Below are 23,898 nucleotides of genomic sequence, written 5' to 3' on the forward strand. Positions count from 1 at the left end.
TATCATGTGCTCATGGCACCATGTACTCCATTCCACAAATGTGCACAACACATGCCATGCACACATGCACATGCCACACATGGGTGAGAGAATCTCTACCCATGTGTGTGATGTCACACACCCATACCTCCCCTCTCTCATGTGCATGAAAGGTCAACTCTTCTCCATATCATACCCTATGCATGACATCATCACACCATGCCATCCCATGTCCCTTTAATCCACCATTAATTCTTAATTATGCATAATTTTTCATAATCCTAGCCTAAGCTAACATTAATCACATTAGCCTAACATAACCAAATTTTTATCTATTTCTCTACAAATACCCCTCCATCCCTTAGAATTTCACTATTTTTCTACACAAGAGAGAGAGAGAGAGGAGTGATCTTGGTGGGCCATCAACTCCATCAATCCCATCCCTTCCATCCATCTCAACCATCCATCTAGTTCATTAAGGTAGTACACCCTCCCCACTTATTTTTACTTTTGTTTTCATTGTGTTTATGGATGGTGAATATGATACTCTAATGTTAGGAATGGTGTGGATGATGAAGATAGTATGATTGGTGGTGAAGATAATTGCAATAATGATGATGATGCTATTAATGGTGTGTATGCATAGGAGAAAACATATATAATCAATTTATTATAGAGTTCATGTGGGACCCATTGATAGTGGGTCCCACCAAAATGTTAGTATGACATCCAAATCATCCAAGCATTAGCCCATTGGGCTGGCCAAACTCACACACACACCCATGCACACACGTGCCCCTATAAAAAATTAAAAAAAAAATAAAAAAAAAAGAAAAAGAAAAGGGGAGAGACGCTGCTGCCAGCGAGTAGCGTCCCAGCTGCTTGATACAAAGGGGCAGGGGCTGTGGGCCCACAACGGGCCCCACCCATGATGAATATATTTAATCCACGCCGTCCATGCGATTCCCAAGCTCATTTTAGGCACTGAATTGAAAAATGAAGCGAATCTAAATCTCTGGTAGGCCACACCATCAAAGGATTATTTTAATAATGATAGACCGTTAGGGCCCACTATGATGTTTTTGTGCGTTAAAACATATTGAATATTAGCCTTATTACATCTGTCCCGGGCCATAGAACCCAGTAGACGGACTAGATCGTCCTATTGTGGGCCCCATATTTAAAAAACCACAAAAAAAACAACATCACCTAGACGTTGTTGTTGTCAGTGTCCAGATGATGCTGCAGCACGCAGCGTCCTAGTGTTGGAAGCTGGAGGGAAGTGGGCCCTACCATAGGCCCCACCATGATGTATGCCGAGCATCTACACCATGCATTTGATGGGCCCCCTTTAAAAAGTGGGATGCCCCAAAATTCAGCCGTACATGGAACTCAGGTGGCCCACACCATCAAAATAAATAAATAAATATTCGAAGCTAAATAAATCAGTAATATTCATGAGGTCTAATCATGAGGTATGTGTTATATCCAAACCGTTCATCCATTTGGCGAGTCGTCTTAAGGCTTAAAAGAAGAAGAAGAAGAAGAAGAAGAAGAAGAAGAAGATAGTTCTAACTATTAGGTGGTCCACACTATAAAGAGTAGCAGGGGATTGAACGTTTACCATTGGAACCCTTTTAGGGTCATAGAAGTTTTGGACCAATATGAAACTTGTTTTTCCTCTTACTTCAGGTCTCTGTGACCTTATGAACAGATTGGATGGAAAATAAATGTTATGCTAGGCCCTATGAATGGTTTAATGGTGAAATCATTATCTTCACTACTATTTGTAGTATGGTCCAAATAATCTTTGTATATGATTCATTTTGTTTGGATAATGCTCTAAAATGATCTCTAAATATAGATGAACAATGTAGGTATAATAAATACATCACTTTGGGATCCATGTAACTTTGATCTCCTTGAACCGTTTGTACAACTTGGAGCTCAAGCATATAAAAGCAGTTGCTGGGGTCCACCTAAAATTTGGATGCATCTGAAACTTGGACTAAACCCTCAACCAAGTGGGACCCACATAATGGATGGGATGGATTTGTGGACCACGTCCCTCTGGCCTAACAAATGATTATGAATGTTTTAATGGAAGGTAACCCTCTCAAATTTTGTGTGTGGTGTGGCCCACAAGAGCCACAAATTGACTTGATTTTAAACCAAGAGGCTCACCTGATGTCTACATCAGATCTGCACCATACATTATTTGTGATGGACCATTTTAGTACTTGAGCCCAAAAATAAAGCTGATATAAATTTTAGGTAGGCTGCACCAAATGAACAGTAGGAATTGAACATTTACCATTGAAGACTCCCTGTGGGTCTACCATGATGCATTTGATTTATTGAGTCCGTACATCATCCTTGACAAACCCATTGCATGGTATGGTTTCAAAAATCAGGCTGATCCAAAGTCCACCTAGACTGTACCACTTAAAACGGTAAGAAACGAACTCTTATCACTAAAATTTTCCTAGGGCCGAGGTTAATGATGTAATGTATATCCTTACCAACCATCGACATCACCGAATTGTTGGAGTGGATCCTAACTTCAGGTGGGTCACACACAACTCAACCTTGTGGGAAATCCCCATGGACTCCACCGCATAGGACCCATTGTGAATTCCATTGGTGTGTGGGCCCAAGAACATTGAGGCCCATTTTGAGTGAATGCCATGTGGGCCCATCAGTGGTAGCCTTGTTTGGGCCAACCACTGGACCTCTTCGACAAGAGTTTGTAATCTCCATGTGTTGAATGTATGACGAACTGGTATTGTAATTTTTGAAGTAATGATGATTAATCCCTTAAATGGGTTGATTGTGGACAGCCCTTGATCACTTGGCACTTTGGTTAGAGTGTGGCCTTAAGTAGTAATACATATGATATATGTTTAAACCCTTAAACATGTTCAATTATAACAAATTTGTAGACTATAGTTGTGTGAGGGTGCCTTATAAGTGTTTGGCTCTTTAATCATATGGGCATGTGACGTATGTATGACCACCTAATCATAAGCAATGGTGGAGTATATGTAGTCATCTAACCGTATGAATGTGAAATATGCACAAGGCTATGTAACCATATGAGATCAAGTGGCATTGATGGCCATTCAACAATGTAGGTTTGTGCTTATTGATATAGACACCGCCACTTGAATCACGTATGACCAAGTTATACACTAGACCGAATATGATGTAGGGTTATGTTACCCAAGCTAATGCTATCAAGGTCCTGGATTCTATGTGATGTGATCTCTAAACCATAAATGGTATGATGAAATGTGGCCCTTGGCCCTTAACTATGCGACACCAAATACGAGTCATTAACTATGTGACGGGTGAAGTGGTTATAGTATAAGACTTATCATAATTGGTGTAGCCTTGTACTTGTATGTAGGATTATGATTGCTTAATTATATTGGATATTTTGAAATATGGACACTAGATCATGATAGTAATCATATACATACTAAACTATATGAAATTGTGGTACTGGCCACCTGACTATGTGAAAGTTTAAGTAAAGCGGTTGCCCCATTAGTGCGGCCCATTGATGCAGTCCACTTGATGATATGAGGCCCATTAGTGCAGCCCATTGATGCAGCCCACTTAATGTATATGGGGCCCATTAGTGTTTATGGTCCATGTGCCGAGGCCCATATGATGTATTTGCGGCCCATTTGACGAGGCCCAATGTGATGATTATGTGGCCCATGGGATGTGGCCCATTATAATGTGTATTGAGGCTCATGGGTCGTAACCCATTATGATGTATTTGAGGACCATGGGTCGTGGTCCATGGTGATGTATATTAGGCTCGTATATTTGGTCCGTTGTGATTTGTATTAGGCCCTTGAGTGAGGCTTAACGTGATGTACATTAGGCCATTATGTGAGGTTATTGGCCCACTATATGTTTGGCTCTATGTGGGCCACTCCTTGGGAGCGATGGTTAAATGTCCACATTGTGACCTTCCCTTAGGCCCTATGTTAGGCCAATTATCAATGTCGATTGTCGATACTGATTATGAGTATATGACAGCATAGCATCATGTACATGCCCATACGCATCATCTACATGTTTATTATGAGATGTGGTTGACCATTGCATATGTCATTGGGGAGATTGTTATGAGACTCCTTGATAGGCAGAGATTGTCTCACATGAGCGCACGGTATGCACAGGATTAATACATGACTGGATTATATGACTCATGCATTGTGTGTTGTACGCCCTAGCGACATCAGGGCCGTAGCCTCCACAGGCATATCGTGGATGGCTAGATAGGACACCAAAAATCTGTTACTAGCATCGGGCTGTCATAGATGACCCTGGGTGAAAATCCCTAAACCCTCTTGGTACCAGAGGATGCCCCAACGTCGAGACCGAGTGGATATATATGAGCGCATGAGGGCTGTATACCAGTAGGCCGTGTCTCCCACTGTGTAGTGGTTGGTTGGGAGGGGGTTTGGCCTTACTCGCCTGAGTGAGTAAGCATAGATAGGCGGAGTTTGACCAGCTCATGAATGGGTCCGCTATCGACTTGCCGGGTAGATATTGGCTGACTACTGGCTAGGCGGATAGTGAGGTCTCTTCCACTTACTTAGTTGTGCGCTTGATGGGGTGACAAGGTGGTGTAGAATGTACTAGATCCCAGTGATGATCCCAGAGATGAACCGTACTGATATGTGGACTTATTAAGTATGAGTTACATACTCATTCATTCATTCATTCATTATCCACTTGGGCTGGTGGTGCACAACTATTTGTTACATGCACCTTCATAATGGCTAGAATTTCTGTTGAGGCGCGCAACTAACTTGAGATCAGGAGTTTACCACATTGAGTCTGACTTTCTAAATTTAGGTATGAGACTGGTTTGGATAGAAGTTCCTTATGATAGACCCCATAGCTTGCGATATTACGTATTATTATCCTGACTTCACACTCCAGCATGGTCATTCCATTCACACCGCATATTGTATTACATCCGCGACATATGACATTTTGGGTTACTGTATTTCTGCATTTATATGGTCTAGATACGGCTGACGGTATTTGTGAACTCATCAGGAATTGTATATTGCATTGTATCCTTGGCATTTGATATTTGACTCTTTATGACTCCTCATTTGCATAGTTGATCTGTATTGCGTACTCTGATATTGTATGACTCATGGACTTGTCAGTATTTCCGCTTATTCTAATATCGTATGATTCATGATCTTGCCAGTATTTTCGATATTGTATGATTATAGCATGACAATATGATGATGATGATGTAATTATGGATGCGTGTAATACGGTTATGGTTGTGGTATAGGAGAAATGAAAATATGACTTAATGATGCTGGTAGCATTAACTCGGAGTGTTCCTATGTCGCATATGCATTGCATTGACATTGACATCATACTTTACATACTACACGCCTTTCACCATACATGATTTTTTTATGGCATATTGATCTTGCTTGCATTAGGACAAACTGCACACACGAGTGTACTCACTAGGCTTTTTGCCTAAGCTTCCTATTTCCCATTTTTTTTCAAGGCTGGAGTAGCTTGGAAGACATACTTGCCTAAGTGGATTTGGGAATGTTGACATTGTGTACCCTTTGGAAAGCATTGTACTTATAACTATTAGGATTTATAATGGAGAGTGTTGCTTGGTATTTTGATCATAGATCTTCATGCTTAGGTATTATTATATGCATATAAAAAAATTTAGTAAAAAATCTTCCTTGTGATGCGTCGAACTCGGGACTTGGTGTATGGAAGTCGAGTGCCGAATTTGATGTATCACGGAAGCTGTCCGTCCACGGATTTGGGGCATGACATCAATGATTTAATCATTCCCCACTTTTCATGCTTGTCAATGCTTTATGTCGCATTCTCTATCTTAGAGTTCAGTTAATAATATTGGCCATATCGGTATGATTAACATGTTAGTTTCGAGCTCGGCTCGTAAGAGAAAAACACAGTTTAATCTCGTAAGGTATTGGAGTAGACATAACTTTGACTGATCATGACTTTGATTAGACATACCTTGACTAGACATAACTCTAACTAAGACTTTGACTAGACATACTTTGAATGGGCTCAAGAGAGAAAATGTAGTTTAACGCCGATTTCGGGCTGGGCTCAAGAGAGCAAACTTAGTTTACCGCCAATTTTGGGCTAGGCTCAAGAGAGCAAATATAGTTTAATCTTGTAAGTTGCTCGAGCATATACTCGTAAGTTATTGGAGCATACACAGTTTAGGCTCGTAATTTGTTGCAGCAACATAGTTTAAGCTTATAAGTTGTTGAAGCATACATAGTTTAAGTTCGTAAGTTGTTGGAGCTGTCACGCCCCAAACTCAGAAACCGAGCTCGCAGAATTTCTTCTTACCGAATCTAGCATTGACAGCCTCTGCAGTACCCCATTCTCGGCTCCCAGCGCCCATACGCCAGATTCCGATCCTGGGATCCTACAAGGAGGATTTTCAACATGAATCTGATTTGTAATAAGCATAACCATAAGCATAACCCACGAACAATAACCAAGACACCATCATAAAGTCCACTATGATAAAAAAAACTTTAAGGTATAATGCATAAAAGGAAATACAATAACAATATCGGGATCTCCAGAAGTCTACTACACTCTCCAAGCTCAATGCTGCTGCGATCTAACGCCACCTGCATGCATCTATCGTGCAGAAGCTTATAGAAAGCTTAGAGGGTGGTGTAAGTGTGTGCGCAAGGTAAGTGCCAAGAATGCAATATCAGAGCAATGCAGAAACATGCTGGTAAGTTTATAAATACTATCAGCCTTATCTAGGCTATGCGTTGCAAAAACATAATAAGCCAATATCATATATTGAGGAAGCAATGTAGATTAGCTATGCAATGCAGAGACATAGTAAGCTAGATATCATATACTGAGGATACAATGCAATATGCAAATCCTAATGAGTCCATGAATACTGTCAACCTCATCTAGGCCATATAAATGCAGAAACATAACAAACCAAGTACTATGTACTGAGGATGCAATGCAATATGTGGTGCGAATGAAATGACTAAGCTGGAGTGTGAAGTCAGGATGAAGTCAGGATGATAGTATGTGGTATCGCACATTATGGGGTCCATCACAAGGGACTTCTATCCAAACCAGTCCCATACCTAAATTTGGATAGCTAGACTTAATGTGGTAAACTCCTGATATCAAGTTAGTTGCACGCCCCAACCGAAATCCTAGCCATTGTGAAGGTACACAACAATTAGTTACACACAACCAGCCTTAGTGAATAGTGAATGAATGAATGAATCAAATGCTGAGTATGCAACTGCTGCTCAGTAAGTCTAGATATCAGTATCGTACAGCTCTGGGATCATCACCGGGGTCTAGTACACTTTGAGTTGGCTACCGCCCCTGCCGGCCACACAGCCCAACGAGTGGAAAAGACCTCACTATCCCCCTGCCGACCTCACTATCCCCCTGCCAATATCAGCCCGGCTCATCGATAACGGACCCATTTGTGAGCTGGTCAAACTCAGCCTAGCTTACAGCCCATTCACTTGGGCAGATAAGGCCACACCCCATCCCAATTGACCACGACACAGTGGGAAGCGTGGCCTCCTGTATTCGGCACTCGATGCTCATGTCTTCCACTCGGTCTAGACGTTGGAGCATTCCCTGACCACGGGAGTTTAGAGACTTTCACCCACGGACATCCAAAATTCCTATATGCTCAAACCAAACATTTTCGGTGTCCCATTTGGCCATCATGATAAGTCTGTGGAGGCTGCAGTTCTGATGTTGCTAGGGCACCAAATGATCATGTTACAAAATGCGAGACGCATGAGCCATACCATCCAGTCATGCATTAAACCTGCGTGTACCGCACGCTCATGTGGGGCAACTCCGTCTCTTGGGGAGTCCCATAAACAATCAGCCCAATGGCATATGCTATGTTCAATCACTCATAACAAGCATGCGAATGATGCTTATGGGCATGTATCATGATTATAATCATGGTGGACCTGTATAAGGTAGCCTATGGCCCGTAATAATGAACGAGTGGTGTACACACAATCAAATACACATGGTGGGTCTCACACATCACAATTGGGCCTTGCACATACAAGGGGCTTCACACAATCACAATGGGCCTCTCATATAATCACACAATGGGCCTTATACAATCACAATGGGCCTCACATAGTCATAATGGGCCTCATACAATCACAATGTTATGTTAACACATACTCAGTGTGTATACCAATCATAGTTGTCATCGATTATCGGCCTATATATATATAGCGGGGTTCTTAGAAGGACAACAGATCTAATCCATAACATGAAGATCGGTCCTCAATAGTGGATATACCAAACTTGACACCCTCGATCTTTCCATCTACGGTGATGATGTTCTTTCCTCATATCAAGGATGGGCCTAGCTGGCCTACTCCTATCAAGAACGGGCCTAAGAACAAGGAGTGAGTTTCCTTACCCATAGCAATCTGGGATTCCTAAGGGCCCAATAAGCACAAGGTGGGCCACATTCCCTATGGAAGGCTCGGTACGAATAGAAGATGGCCTCCAAGGCTTAGGTGGTCTTACAAGGTAGGGTGGAAAGTATTATTATTAAATGGGGGCCCAATGGATTGGGATAGCCTAATCAAGGGAAAGATGGGTAATATAATCATCAATGGGGGCCCAACGGTTTGGGTTAGCCCATTAAGGGGAGATGAGAATGGGCCTAACAACAGGCCTTAAGGAGAGTTACAATGTGGACATCTAACCATCATTGCTCCCAAAGCATGGCCTGTTTAATATCAACCAGGAACATGGATGGGCATCATAAACATCATTACATACATCCTGTTGGAATCACACATCACAGTTGGGCCTCACTCAAGAGCCTCATATACATCACGATGGGCCTTGCACAAGTGCCCTGTATACATCATGATGGGCCTCGCACAAGTGCCCTGTATACATCACAATGGGCCTCACACAAGGGCCTCATCACATTGGGCCGCATCACATGGGCTTATATACATCACAATGGGCCTCATCACAAGGGATTATATACATCACAATGGGCCATATCCCATGGGCCTCAAATACATTGCATTAGGCCTCACCATCTGGGCCTCGAATACATCACGATGGGCCTTATCACGTATAATAGGCCTCATTCCAATGGGTCTCATCACATGAGCCTCGCACAGTGGGCCTCATATACATCACAATGACAGGGCCGTGAAGGTGCATGCAATACACTCACACGTATGGCTAAGCTCCTGTGTAGGCATGCATTCAAATAATATTACCCAGGGAGTGCTTACTTGACCTCAAGCCTCGTACATGCCTTCCTACCATGGTTTAGCTCATGCGCAAATCAGGTGTGCATCCCATATATGTCACATATGCATTCAATATAACCCATCACTCATGCATGTATTACTTGCATCCATGCATGTATAACACATAACGTGGTGTCATGCACCTTATCACACACTCATCATACATGTATGCATGCATATAACTAGTACAAGTACTAAATAATCATGCATCTCACGTGTACATACACACATGCCCTGCATTCAAGTCATTCAACATGTCATGCATGAATGCAATTGGTCACCCACAAATAGCATGGGCCCACTTCACACTAGATGGTGCTCTATGGACCCACGATGTTGCATGTATCTCATCCAAGTGGACAGTGTAAATATAATACTTACATCACTGTGGGGTCCACGTCCTTAGATGGATAACTTGGACTAAACACGTATGGCATGGTGGGCCCACATCTAGGTGGTCTGGACAGCATGGCAAAACAGATACATCATGTGGGGTGGGGGTGTTGTACAACCCATGCATCATGCCAGGGCCCACCGTCCAGTCCCTACTGGACAGTGTTGGTTACACCCATGCAGGGTGGGCCCTACAGATGGACGACATGGTTAGAATACATACATCATGCCCCACTGTCCATTGCTGGATGGTGGGATGCAATACATACCTCAAGGCAGGCCACGTGGGTGGGGTCCTTGTCCCAGCAAGGGACGGATGGTTAGGATAAAACCCATACCTCATGGTGGGGTCCACCGTTCCAGTCAGTGGACGATTGGATGGAGTGGACAGAACACGTGCATCAAAGGTGGGTCCCACCGTCAGTGGACAGTGTGGGTAAAAACAGACCCACAGAACTTGCTGACGTCATTTATAGCAGCTATGTAGCTGCGTGAGGTACACTAGCCAATCCATTTCGTGGAGGTGGGTCCCACGTGGGGCGCACCATAACGTTTATTTTTCATCCAATCTGATCATAAGGTCACAAAGACCTAGATTAAGAGGAAAAACAAATTTCATATAGATCCAAAACTTCTGTGACCTAAAAAGGGCTTCAATGGTAGACGTTCAATCTCCTGCTGTAGTGTGGACCACCTGAGTTCCATGTATAGCTGGTTCTTGGAATATCCCAATAATTAAAGGGGAACCATCAAATGAACGGTGTTGATGTTCAACACACATCATGGTGGAGCCTATGGTGGGGCCCACTAATCCTGCCCGCTGGGACGCTGGACGTTGATAGCAACAGCGTCAGCCTCCTGCTTATTTTTTTTATTTTTTTATTTTCTTGTGGTTTTCATAGGTGGGGCCCATATCAAGATGATCCAGTCTATCTATTGGATTCTATGGCTCATGACAGACCAAACAAGCCTAATATTCAGCATGTTTTGACATGCAGAAACATTACAGTGGGCCCTAACTTGTTTTAATAGTAAATATCATTATTTTTTATGATGTGGCCCGCCAGAGATTCGGATTGGCTTCATTTTTCAGCACAATGCCTAAAATGAGCTGGGAGATTGAATGGACTGTGTGGATTAAATACATATAATCATGTGGGGGGGGGGGGGGCATTGTGGTCCTACAGTCCCCTTCTACCAGGAGCATGCTAGGACACTGGGAGTAGTGTCCTTAGCCTCCCTTTTCAACAGGTGGGTATGCACCACCCGTCACTCACGCTGTAGTGGGATTTCACCACCTATGGACGGTATGGTTGGTCCACTAGATGGACAACGTGGATAGAATACATACCACAAGGTGGGCCATCATACAAGGGAAAGAGAGAGAGAGAGAGAGAGAGAGAGAGAGAGAGAGAGAGAGAGAGAGAGAGAGAGAGAAGAAAATGTGGGGTGGAGAAGAGCTCTGCCACTATGAGCTCCTCTCGATTATACATGCATACATCAAATGGGTCCCACCGAATGTGGGCCCTCAAATAAAAAAAATCAATGGTGGAAATCTCTTTCCCACCAATCAAATGCAAGGTCTAGATGACCTTTAAGTAATAGAAAAAAATAAATTTCATGATGGGGTCCATGGAGAATGGCCCCATCATTGAATGAACATATTAATCATGGTGGGCCATCGGCCACACCTAGGGTCCAATGTGAGATCCATACCATTAATCGGTAGGCTCCACTTGGCCCATTACTAAAATTACTTTCTAATCCTACAAAACACCCACCGAATGTCTTCTTCTTTAGCTCCTTGGACTTCTAAGATCCTTGGCTTCAATTTTGATGAAGGATGATAAAGATTGAAAGGCTAGGTTGAGAGATGAGGGGCTAGGAAAGTGGGCCTTGATCTTGGGTTCTCTTTTCTCTCCTTGGGATTTTCTCTCATGGAAGCTTGGAAAAATGGTGGAGAATGAGATGGGATGAAGTGATAGATGGCAGAGAGGGATGGTGGTGTAAGGGAGAGATGGGTGTGTGTGTGTAAGAAAGGGATGGGTTGTGTAAGAAAGGGATGGGTAGAGAGAGAGAGTTGACTTTGGGGATGGCTTGTGTAAGAGAGGGATGGGTTGTATACTTGACTTGTGATTGATTGATTGATGTTATAGATGGTAGAGATTCTCTTGAGATTCACAACGCAGGCATTTTCTTTGAAATAAACGTGGGCCCACAACTCCTGGCCTGGGTATCGCATTGGTGCACAAGATGGGGCGTTGGAACAGCGGCGAAGGCACGGTCGTTAGGGTATAAGTTTTGAGTCGAGCTGACTCAGATCTATGAGATGCGACTCAGGGTCACGTGCAAACGCTGTCTACAGGTCGCGGGTTATCGAAAATCGTCGGGGAGGATTGCGGAAGTCTAAGGAATAGTATGGTCTAGGATACGGGCCTTACAAGAACATACACAGTTTAAGCTATAAGTTGTTGGAGCATACACAATTTAGGCTTATAAGTTGTTAAAGCATTTGATATAGGTCTCATGCTTGGAGTATTCGATATAGGTCTTATGTATGGTTGGCCTGCTTGAGCACTAACCGCTGACGTATAAGATAAATCGTCATCATTGATAATATAAGGCTTATACGTAATTGGCCTTCTTGGGTGCTCACCATTGCCATATAAGATAAATCACCATTGCTGATAATATAGGGCTTATGCATAATTGGACTTCTTGGGCTCTCACCGCTGCCGTATAAGATAAATTGCCATCGTTGATAATATAGGGCTTACACGTAATTGGCCTTTTAGGCACTCACCTCTACTGTATAAGATAAATAAATAATGTGTAATCAATGATAATCGATAGTTAATAATATCATTAATGCGACCACAATATCAATATATTGATAATAGGCGATAATATCAGACAGTGCTAGATGATAATAATAGCTCGACCGTCGATGCTTTATAATGATATTTCATAATCAATGATAATTGGCAACATCGATGATGACTAACGATGTCTCGATAATCGGCAATGCATTGTAATATATATATATATATATATATATATATATGTAAAAGGCGATAATTCTCCAGAAGTTTGTAAGAATAATTCTATCGGTTAACAGATATAATATTTTGTCATAAGAATAATTTAAGGTGGCTATCGCCTTGTTGCTAATAATCGTCTCTTACTGACGATAGTATATGGGCTTGCGACTTGATAGGGCTTTAGGTGATAGTATGCTTATTATGACTATTGTATAATTGTTGCGTGATCTGCCCCCTTTTGATCATGTGAGAATTTCTCTAAGAATCTTCACAGTCAAAGCTCCTTTACCTTTTGAGAACGATAATTTTGATAAGGTGAATATCTGCAGACATTCTGATGCCTTATTCAATCTGATTTATGGCTTGATAAATCCTATTGATATAATCTTCCATGATATTATACCAATCGTCCCATTTTAGGATTAAACTTGGCCTTGGTCTTGTAAGTAACCTTAAATAGGCCACAATATATCACCTTTATTGAAGAATATATATATATATATATATATTGAATATTTTCATGTCTTGATTGGCATTATAAGCTTAATAATTGCTGATAGTCTGGATATAATTATCATTCAATAAATCTTGCGGATAATCGGCCAAGGCTCGGAAATAGTTTTGCAATGACCTTTTCAAAATATAGAGTTTTGAAAACACTTTTGAAGGCCGCAGTAATAATCCAGTTGCAATAATAATCTCGGGCTTGAGTGTTGATATATAATAATTCAACTACGGTAATGATTCTAGCCCTAATGTTGATTTGTAAAAATTCAATATCAACAATTATCATCTTAGAAAATCAATAATTACCGTTTTCAGGATTAAAGGATCAGGAATCCCGCCCAGTTGCTCAGAGGGATATGTTAAAAGAAATATTTAGAAATAGTATTTTTCTCTGATTTCTCTATTCATTAGTTGTTCTTTATTCTTGCTTCACCTTTGCTAGAAGCATTGGCTGATATTTCACAAAAATTCTGGTATAGTGACTTTATGTAAAAAGCGGACATTTTTTCAACCATATTTTCGAGAACACGAGCCTTGGTAGCAAGATCACGAAAGGTCTATATATCTGCACTAATCAGGTTGCATGCCACTTCTAGTTTTATACCTCTCAAACACAGCTTTACCTAATCTAATTCTCTTAGAAGACATCGACATAATGCCCCCAGGTCTTTTCATCGATTAATGAATTCTTCGATTGATTCTACTTCTCCCCTTGATGGATAGAAGCTAATTTAGTCAAACTAATTTCTCTGTCGGTAGAGAAAAAGTTTACTATAAAAGCATCTTGCATATGTTCTTAAGTATGGATAGACCAAGATCTAAAGCTGAATACCATTTGAAGGCTTTCCCAATTAGAGATGACCTGAATAATCGTAAACAATATTGAGAAAATGTAGAGAAATTTTCCATCATTGTTATGAAGTGCATTAAATGTTCTTCTGGCGATCCGTCTCCATTAAACTTCTAAAAGTCCGAGTGTTTAAGATCAGCCAGAAATGATACTTTTTCTATTTCAGGGGGATATGGTGTCTGATATCGGAACCTTTTATTTTGATCTCATTCCTTTTCTAGATGAATGGTTTTGATGACCATCTGTCAGATTTCTTCTTGTGCTACGATTTGAGCAATGGCAGGTGCAGGTCCCTAAAATCTAACCACTCATGGTTGTGGCCCTTCTGCTTGTGGTTCAACATTGTTTACGACAGTTACCATGGGAAGATTAGGCATTTCTTTAGCCACGTACTCATTTGGCGAAAGTTGATTAGTATGATTAGTGTTTGTATAAAGCACATCTTTGTTTGTCAAATTTCGCTTGGACAAAACAACTTATGAAGTAGTTCGTCTAATGTGGATCAAGATGGAAAGTTCAAGACGTTACTTCAAGTCAAGATAGTTCACAATCTATTGTTCATAACCCAGTGTAGGGTCGCAATGTAGTAATAATCTTGGTAAGATCGAGGTCGAATCCACAGGGATTCAACCTTGTACGTATTCTAAAAGTAATAAGAACTAGAACTAAAACAAGATGTAATCTAAATTAGGAGAGTGTAAAAGAATAATGGTAAATTATTAAACTAAAACTTATAAAATTCAAAGGTGGGAAACTAGGGTTTCTAAGGATCCACTTGTAGAGATCAGGGAGATCTATGCTTGATTCATAAACACATCTGGAATTAGAGTCCCATCTTCATCCAATTGGAAGATATATCATTAAAAATCAACGATGAACTACTTTTAATCTAGTTTTCAATGAATGATAGGTGTGGGACTTAGAAGTGACTCCATCACTAAACCATGTCCAAGAGACAATGGTGAACAACAAGGTTACCAAGTTCATAATCCCTATAATGAAAAGAACATACTCAAAGCTATCACAGATCCATTGTAATTTAAGTCATAACAAACCATTAAAAACTAAGAGTATTCCTCATAATCAAACTAGAATCAAAGAGAGTTTAATAGACATGAATCAAAGCCATAGAAAGGATCCCATCACGCTACAAGCTTCACCTCTTAGCCCTAGCTAAGAGGTTTAGCCAATCATAATCATGATTAACTAAGATCTCTTAAAGGAAAGACATAAACAAAACTAACTAAGAAGAAGGGAGAAAGACTCCTGATGATAGCCGACCATCCTCCACGGCTCTCTCTCTCTCTTTCCTCTTCTCGTTTCACGTCCACACTCCACGACTGACTTTTACACATTCTCTCTCTCTCTCTCTCTCTCTCTCTCTCTCTTTCCTTTTATAAGAATGGGAAGGTTGGCTGAGTTGGAGTCGGTTCAGCGTGCATAAACTTCTGCACCTCTCTTTGCGCAGCGAAACCATGAAACTGGTTGCATTTGAAATGAGTTTGGGACAGCTGACCATCCCAAAATCCGATTCTGACTCCATGGTGGGGTTTAAGACCCCTTTTTGTAACTTGTGGATAGTTAGGATCATTGATCCGACTGTGATTGAGATCACACAATAGCCTGAAAATGGGCCGGACATTGCTGCCCACGTTCTTGTGCATGAACTTACGCTGGGATACTTGGTGGGGCACCGATAAGTGTTAACAAAGAAATCCACTCCGTCCCTTGGATTCCTCTCGAAATTTCAATCGGGAATGGGCTTTTTTGCTTGGGTTTGGTGCAGCCCATGGGATCTTTCTTCTTGCTGTTCATCCTTTGTTTAAACATGGTCATCGTATGTGCACGTGCATGGTAGTAGATGGACACCATTGTTGAGGTCGGTTCCACTGTCCGGATCGAATGGACGGTCCTGATCAACCATTGGGACGATGGTGGTGGGCCACTCATCATTTTAGCGTCTGTCCCTTACAGACACTGGACTTGAATCCGGGCAGAAGTCAGGTCAGCAGCCTTTGACTGCTTTCTCTGGTCCGGTACACTGCAGGTGTACTCCTACTGTATACACTAGTTATACATAAGTGGGGTCCACCTTGATGCTTTGAGAAATCTACTCCATCCATTTAGTTTTTCATCTAATTTAAGGGGTGAAGCCCAAATATGAGGCATATCTAGAGATCAGGTGGGCCCCAAATTGGCAATTTATGGCAGATCTCTCCATTAGACCACTTCCACAAATATCCAGGAGCTGAAATTTTACATGTATACTTTATGATCCTCTGGTCGGATGCAAAGTTTCTTGCCAAACGGATGGTGGGAACCCTGTGATCTTGCATTCAGGACGATTTTTAGGCTTCTTTATCTTCAATCACTTGATTTTTTCGGATCTTTGGTGTGTGAATTCTTCAATCTCGGTCTCTTAAAATCCGTCCCTTGCCTTGGTGATTCTTGAGCATCAAATCTAAGCTTTTAGTACCCTTTTCAATCCAAGCTCTTAAATTCACCTTGCAACACAAACATGATTAAAATATAACGTTAAGCATTATCATGTTCATAAAATTAGGTAATAACTGGGGTTTAATATGCAATATTTAACCCTCAACACAATCCCCAACCAGCATTTTGCTAGTCCCGAGCAAAGTATGTGAAAAAATAATTTAATAATTACATGACAATTCTTATAAACTCAAGTGATTTTTGAAAAACAATCCATATACTAGAATTCAAAGATGCATTAATGTTGAGCATTACTTTCTCCTATACTCAAGCGCATGGAAAATTTCATGGCCATGTTCAAAGTATTAATCCATCGATTAGAACAATTCCAAACATTGAGTTCCATGGGTGCAGAGTGTAATCTTGACTTATCACAATTAAAGATCTAATTGTCAATTTTCATGATAACATTGATAATTAAAAGGAGCATTTCGGATAACCCAACCTAAACCGAAACTTGCCTTACAATTCATCCTTTTTATTCTTCCAGCCTTTGATTTTTCCATTGATGGCTACACGATGTGTCAACCTTTTTAAAGATCTTTAATAGGTAGCCATTTTTGATGAAAACTATTTTTTAGCTGGTATTCTTTTTTTTTTTCATTGAACGTGATGGACAAATTCTCCAAGTTGGTTCCTTCCATACTTACTAATCACCAAGTTAACATTTCAATATCGAACTGACACTTTAATGCGTAAGCTTGATGTGACATGTGTAATCATGACTCAATCAATGTTTAAAACTTCTAATCATAAATTAATAATTCAACATTGACTGTGAAATCTAACAGATAACCGAATCCAAGAGTCATAAATCACTGACATTACGTATCTTAAACTTCTTAAATTAATACTATCCTTCAAAATCACTCGAATTCACAAAATCTCCAGAAAATTTTCAAAATTTTCACAATTTTTGCTCAAGACTAAGAAAACATTGATTAGGTAACCTAATCTCTTATCCTCAACCTAAAATCTATTTTGTCCTCTATGTAGAAGATATAAGCATGCAATGCACATGAGACAACCAAAGGTAAAGGAGAAGTGATGGAAAGGTAGTACCCCAGGAGGGAATCATGAGGCTTTTCCAAAAAATATCAGCATGAAGGTGGGTCAGCAGAAGAGTTCAAACCAACAAAAAGTAAACTATCTTAAAACAAACAAAAAGAAACCTATCCTAACAGCATGAAGCCAACTACCCTAGAATGACATAAAATAAACTACCCTAGTCCTATGAAAGCAATAGACCTACCTATACCTCCATCAGACTAGGAGATCAATCCTGGTACAAAGGATTAGTCAGAGGTATTGACATGTCCTCTGAATCAAATTTCTCAATAAATGGCTTTAAGCGATGTCCATTTACTTTAAATTCATTACCATTGGTTGGATTCCAAATCTCGACAGCACCATGAGGATAAACATTGATAACAGTGAAAGGGCCGGTCTAACGAGATCAGAGCTTACCCGGAAAGAGATGTAATCGAGAATTATACAAAATGACCTTCTGACCTGGCATGAATGATTTTTGAAGAATGTATTGGTCATGAAATGCCTTCATCCTGTCCTTGTAAATTCTCAAGTTCTCGTACGCATTGTTCCGGATCTCTTCGAGTTCATTCAATTAAAGTTTGCATAGCGAGCCAATGTGGTCCAGATTGAAATTCAGATTTTTGATCACCCAGTAGGCTCTATGTTCCAACTCCACAGGCAAGTGGCAACCTTTTTGATAGACAAGTCTAAAGGGAGACATTCCAATAGGGGTTTTAAATACCGTATGGTAAGCCCATAAAGCATTGGTCAAATGGATTGACCAATCCTTTCGATCAGGGTTAACCGTTTTCTCCAAAATGTGTTTGATCTCCCTATTGAAAATCTCTTGTTTGTGGGTGGTATGGAGTGCTCACCTTATGAGAGATGCCATATTTTTCATTAAATTAGTGAATGGCCTATTACAAAAATGTGAGCTTCCATCACTAATGATGGCTTAAGGTGTTTTGAACTGAGAAAGGATGTTCTCTTTTAAAAACTTAATGACCATTCGATGGTCATTGTTCCGGTACAAAATCACTTCGACCCATTCAGTGACATAGTCTACGGCAAGCAAAATATATAGATTTCTAAAGGATTGGGGGTAGAGCTGGGCATCGGACTGAGTTGAATTGGATTGGGTCCAACTTGACTTGGTCCAAGTTTTGAATGGCCTGGACCGAACTCGGTTCGATCCGAGACCGAGTCTGGGTCATCTGACTCGACCCGATCTTAACCCATGCTGGATTGAACCGATTTGAGTCCGACTCAGTCAGGAAAATAGAGTCAGATCAGATTTAACCAGGTCTGGATTAGTTGTGATCCCTACATTCATTAACTTCTTGACTGCGACAAATTTGCCACTCGGTAGACAGATTACATGAACTTTGCCGAATGCTCCACTGCCAATAGCATTTTTCTTGTCCACTTGTCCAGGACCCCATCTTTCCCACAGAGATTGCCTATCTGTACAAGGGTATATAAGGCATCGGCGGAGGTGGTTCCTATACGGGACAGATGCTGAACGACGAGGATGGTGCCACGTATAATCTGAATGGAATCGGACGCAGGTTCTTGGTCCAGTGGATTTGGCACCCGGTGTATAACTATTACATGGGTCCTCTCAACCATTAACCAGAAAAAAAGGTTTTCTTATCTTGTTTGGAAATAGTGAAGGTTCACCACCACCTTTAAGAGTATGTATCCACCAATCATGTGACGTTTATGTGGCCAGGACCGTTCATATCGTGGGTCCTATCGTGCTTGTATTACGGCTATGATTAGGATTTAGTAGGTTGTGTTTGTGATACCAGCCGTAATGTTAGCAAGCCATGCGATTTGGATTGTTGAATTTCCTACACATGTATTACATGTGAACGGTGGACGAGGGATTATAGTTTTGTAAATGGTGGTGAACTATCATATATGTTTAGTCTATGATTCTTACTTAGCTTTTTGTTTTTTTGCCTTGCCATGTGTGTGGTAGAAATAGGTGTACAAAGAGATGAATGAATGCATAAATCAGTGATTAATAGCTTCTTTTGTAACCTTTTTGAGAATTAAAGAGAGGAGTGGGGTTTCTGCTTTTCATAATGTGGTAAGAAAATATCTAGTAGTGAGTTGGCAACTTCAACCACCCTAGTTGATGTATGAGTGATGAGACACGTCACTGCTTATTTTGTCTTATTTCTAGTGCCATAAGTAAATACGCTGGTTTTGTCAGAAGCGGATGGGCTGGTTTACCACACACCACCGATCTTTATTTTTCCCTTCATCTGGGTTTGTATGACCTAATCAATAGATCGGATGTCAAATAAACAGTACAGTGAGCCTTAGGAGGATTTTAATGGTGGATATCCAATCGATATTGTTTTCCTATTCTGTAACTCTAAAAGGATAAAAGACTACTGACTTCTAATGGCTCAAATGAAACTTTTGCCGAGAAGACCGATACATCACAAAGAATCTGGCACCAATGGCCATGATCCCAGTCGCAAAAGCAATCGAAATCAGCAAACATATGAGTGCAGTGGGCCACGCTGATCGTCTCTTTGGCTTATCATTGTGCATGAATTGAGTAATCCAGGTCCACAGAGATCAGGATTTCATTGGAGAAACGAAGCTGGAAGACTAGAGATTAAAGAAGACAGAACTCTACCGGAGAGCTGGTTGAAAGAAACATTGAACAGGGCAAGCTTTAAGTTCTAAAGCTCAGGCGGGATTTCGCCAGTGAGATTTTTATTAGAGAGATCGATGTATGTTAGAACAAGTAACTTAGTAAGAGAAGCTGGGATTTTTCAAAACATTCAATTTCAGCAAAAATACATCCGGTTCTATTCGAATCTGATCGGATCAGTTCCAAACGGATCGGATTTTGGATCGATCCGATCGGATTTGCTATTGACTTGAACCCGATCCGATTAACGGTTGGATCTGCCTAATCCTACTCGAACTTGCCCGATCCATGTTGTTAGTTCTGTTCAAATCGGGTCGGATCAGGTAGGATCAGGTCGGATCCACTGGATCGAGTCCATTATGCCCAGCTCTAATTGGGGGAATGGTACCATGAAATCGATGCCCCAATAATTAAATGCTTCTGTGATAAGGATAGGGTTCAAGGGCATCCCAATTTCGATGGGACAATGCTCCCAATTTCTGACAATGCTCATAAGCCTTGTAAAACTCATGAGTGTCCTTGAACATAGTGGGCTAGTAAAAACCACACTGCAGAATCTTGGTCGTGGTCTTTTTTAGTAGAAAAGTGACCACCACAAGCCTGAGAGTGACAGAAGGAGATGACACTTTGATGTTCATCGTCTAACACATATCTCTTTAAGATTTGGTTTGGGCAATATTTAAACAAATATGGATCATCCCAGAAGAATTTGCGCACCTCGGTGAAAATTTTCTTCTTATCTTGCGTAGTCCAATATGTCGGTTTGAAACTTGTGGTAAGATAATTAGCAATATCAGCAAACCAAGGTGAATGAGAGACTTTGAATAATTGCTCGTCAGGGAACATGTCATTTATGTGTCTTCTTAAGAGAATCGGAGAGATTAAGGTGAGAAAGATGGTCAGCCACTACGTTCTCTACTCCCTTTTTATCTTTATTTCTAAATCAAATTTTTGGAGTAGGAGGATCTATCTTAGCTGGCGAGGCTTAGCATCATTCTTAGAAATAAGATACTTGAGCGCCGCATGATCTATGTAAATGACGATCTAAGATCTGATCAAGTAGGACCTAAATTTGTCCAAACCGAACACTACGGCTAAGAGTTCCTATAAGGCCCGTACCCTAGTCTGTACCGTTCCTTAGACTTCCGCAATCCTCCCCGTCAAATTTCGGTGACTCGCGACCTATAATCGATGTTTGCACGTAACCCTAAGTTGCATCCTGTAAATCTGAGTCGACTCAACTCGAGACCTGTACCATTATGACTGCACCGTCGCTGCGGTTCCAACTTCGCATCTTGCGCACTGATGTGATACCCAAGCCAGGAGTTGTGAGCCCGTGTTTAATTCGAGGAAACATCACGCATTGTAAATTCCGAGAGAATCTTTATAATCCATCACATCAATCAATCAATCACAAGTCAAGTACATATCCCATCATAACCCATACTTTCTTTCTCCCCAAGACAAGTAACCCTCCCCAAAGTCAACCCTCATGTCACTCACACCCATCCCTCACACCCATCACTCCACCTATCACCCATCACCTCTCTCTTACAACCACCCTCTCTCTCTCTCATTCTCTACCCATTCCCAAATAACCCAAAGAGAGTGGCCGTCCAAGCATTCCAAGGAGAGAAAGAGCTTTGTGTGTGGCCCACTTCCTACCACCAAATCTCTCATTCTAACCCTTCAATCCTCATCATCTTCCATCAAAGAGAGTGCCAAGGAGTTTGGCATTCCATAGAACTAAGAAGATCCAACGATGGGTGTTTTATAGGCTTAGATTTATGTTTTGATGATGGGCCAAGTTGGGCCTACCGATTGATGGTATGGATCTTACTTTGGACCCTAGGTGTGGCCGATGGCCCACCATGATTCATATGTTCATCCCATGATGGGTCCATTCTCCATGGACCCCATAATGATGTTTATTTTCCTAATGTGAAAAGGTCATCTAGACCTTGCATTTTGGTGGAGAAGGGATCTCCACCGTTGATTTTGATTGGTGGGCCCACATGTAATGGGACCCACTTGATGTATGTATTGTAATTGCTAGAAGAGCTCATAGTGGTAGAGCTCCTCCGCTACACATCTCTCTCTCTCTCTCTCTCTCTCTCTCTTCCCTGATTGTATGGCCCACCTTGATATGATGTGCATGTGGTGCATCCACACCATCCTGACTCAATGGCCGGATAGGCCAGGAGCTGCTGGACGGCTACTGTTCAGACCATCCAGTAGGCCTGGATTAAGGGAGGAAATAAATATTAGCTTGATCCAGATCCTGGTGGCCCACCCACAGGGCGCCACCATGATGCATGTATTCTATCCCCATCGTCCATGCAAGTAGGGATAGTGGGGTCTGCTGTGACTTGCGTGGTATCCACATCGTCCAATCACTGGACATGGTCGTGGACCCCACCATGATGTATTATCCAGGCCGTCTAGGGCCTAGACACTACTGTTCATACAATAATAATAATAATAATAATATATTATATTATATTATATGGTGAGCCCATGTGGGACCCACCTCTGTGATAGAGTACTGGCTAGTGTACGCTTACACCAGCTACATAGTTGTTGTATTAACGTCAGCAAGCTCTGTGGTCCCACTAGCAGTATAGCTGCTGGAATAACGTCAGCAAAGTTCTAAGGGTCTGATCAGAGGTATGTGTTGTCTCCCAACCGTCCATCTAGACGGTGGGAACCATCCAGCCATATAGCTACTGGGTTGACGTTAGCAAGTTTTGTGGGCCTGACCAGGATGTATGTGTTGATCCACATTATCCATCTCTGGATGGTGCAATGAGGGGCCAGCCATGTGTATGGGTCTTATCCACACCGTCCAGCACTCTGGACGGTGAGACCCACCTCGATGTATGCACTATATATTCACGCCATCCGTCCCTTGGATGTGAGGCCCACCATGATGTATGTGTTATGTATGCACCGTTCATCCATTTTCCAGATCATGGGTTGCCCTATAGGCCCATGTGATGCTGCCCATTATGATGTGTATTAGGCCCATGTGATGCGGCCCATATGATGTGTATATGCTCACGTGATGCGACCCATTGTGACGTTTTTGAGGCCCAGGTGATTAGGCCCATTATGATGTATTTGAGGCCCAGGTGATGAGGCCCATTATGATGTGTTTGAGGCCCTGGTGGTGAGGCCCATTATGATGTGTTTAAGGCCCAGGTGGTGAGGCCCATTGTGATGTATTGAGGCCCATGTTTGAGGCCCATTGTGATGTATATGCAGCTCGTGTATGAGGCCCAATGTGATGTATGTGGGGCCTATTGCGATTGTATGAGGCCCGCCATGATGTAAGTGTTATGTATATGCCGTCTATCCATTTTAGGCCATGGGCTCTGCCGGCTTATGTAGGCCCACCATGTATGAGTAATGTGTACATGCGATCCATCAATCTCCTAGGTATTTGGAGGGCCGAGGGCTCCATTAAGATTCTGATTTTCAAATGGACGGCACCTTACACAATGGTGGTTAAATGTCCACCGTTATAGATTTCTCTAGGGCTCACTATTAAGCCCATTT

Source organism: Magnolia sinica, chromosome 1, assembly GCF_029962835.1.
Source record: "Magnolia sinica isolate HGM2019 chromosome 1, MsV1, whole genome shotgun sequence".
Taxonomy (NCBI): domain Eukaryota; kingdom Viridiplantae; phylum Streptophyta; class Magnoliopsida; order Magnoliales; family Magnoliaceae; genus Magnolia; species Magnolia sinica.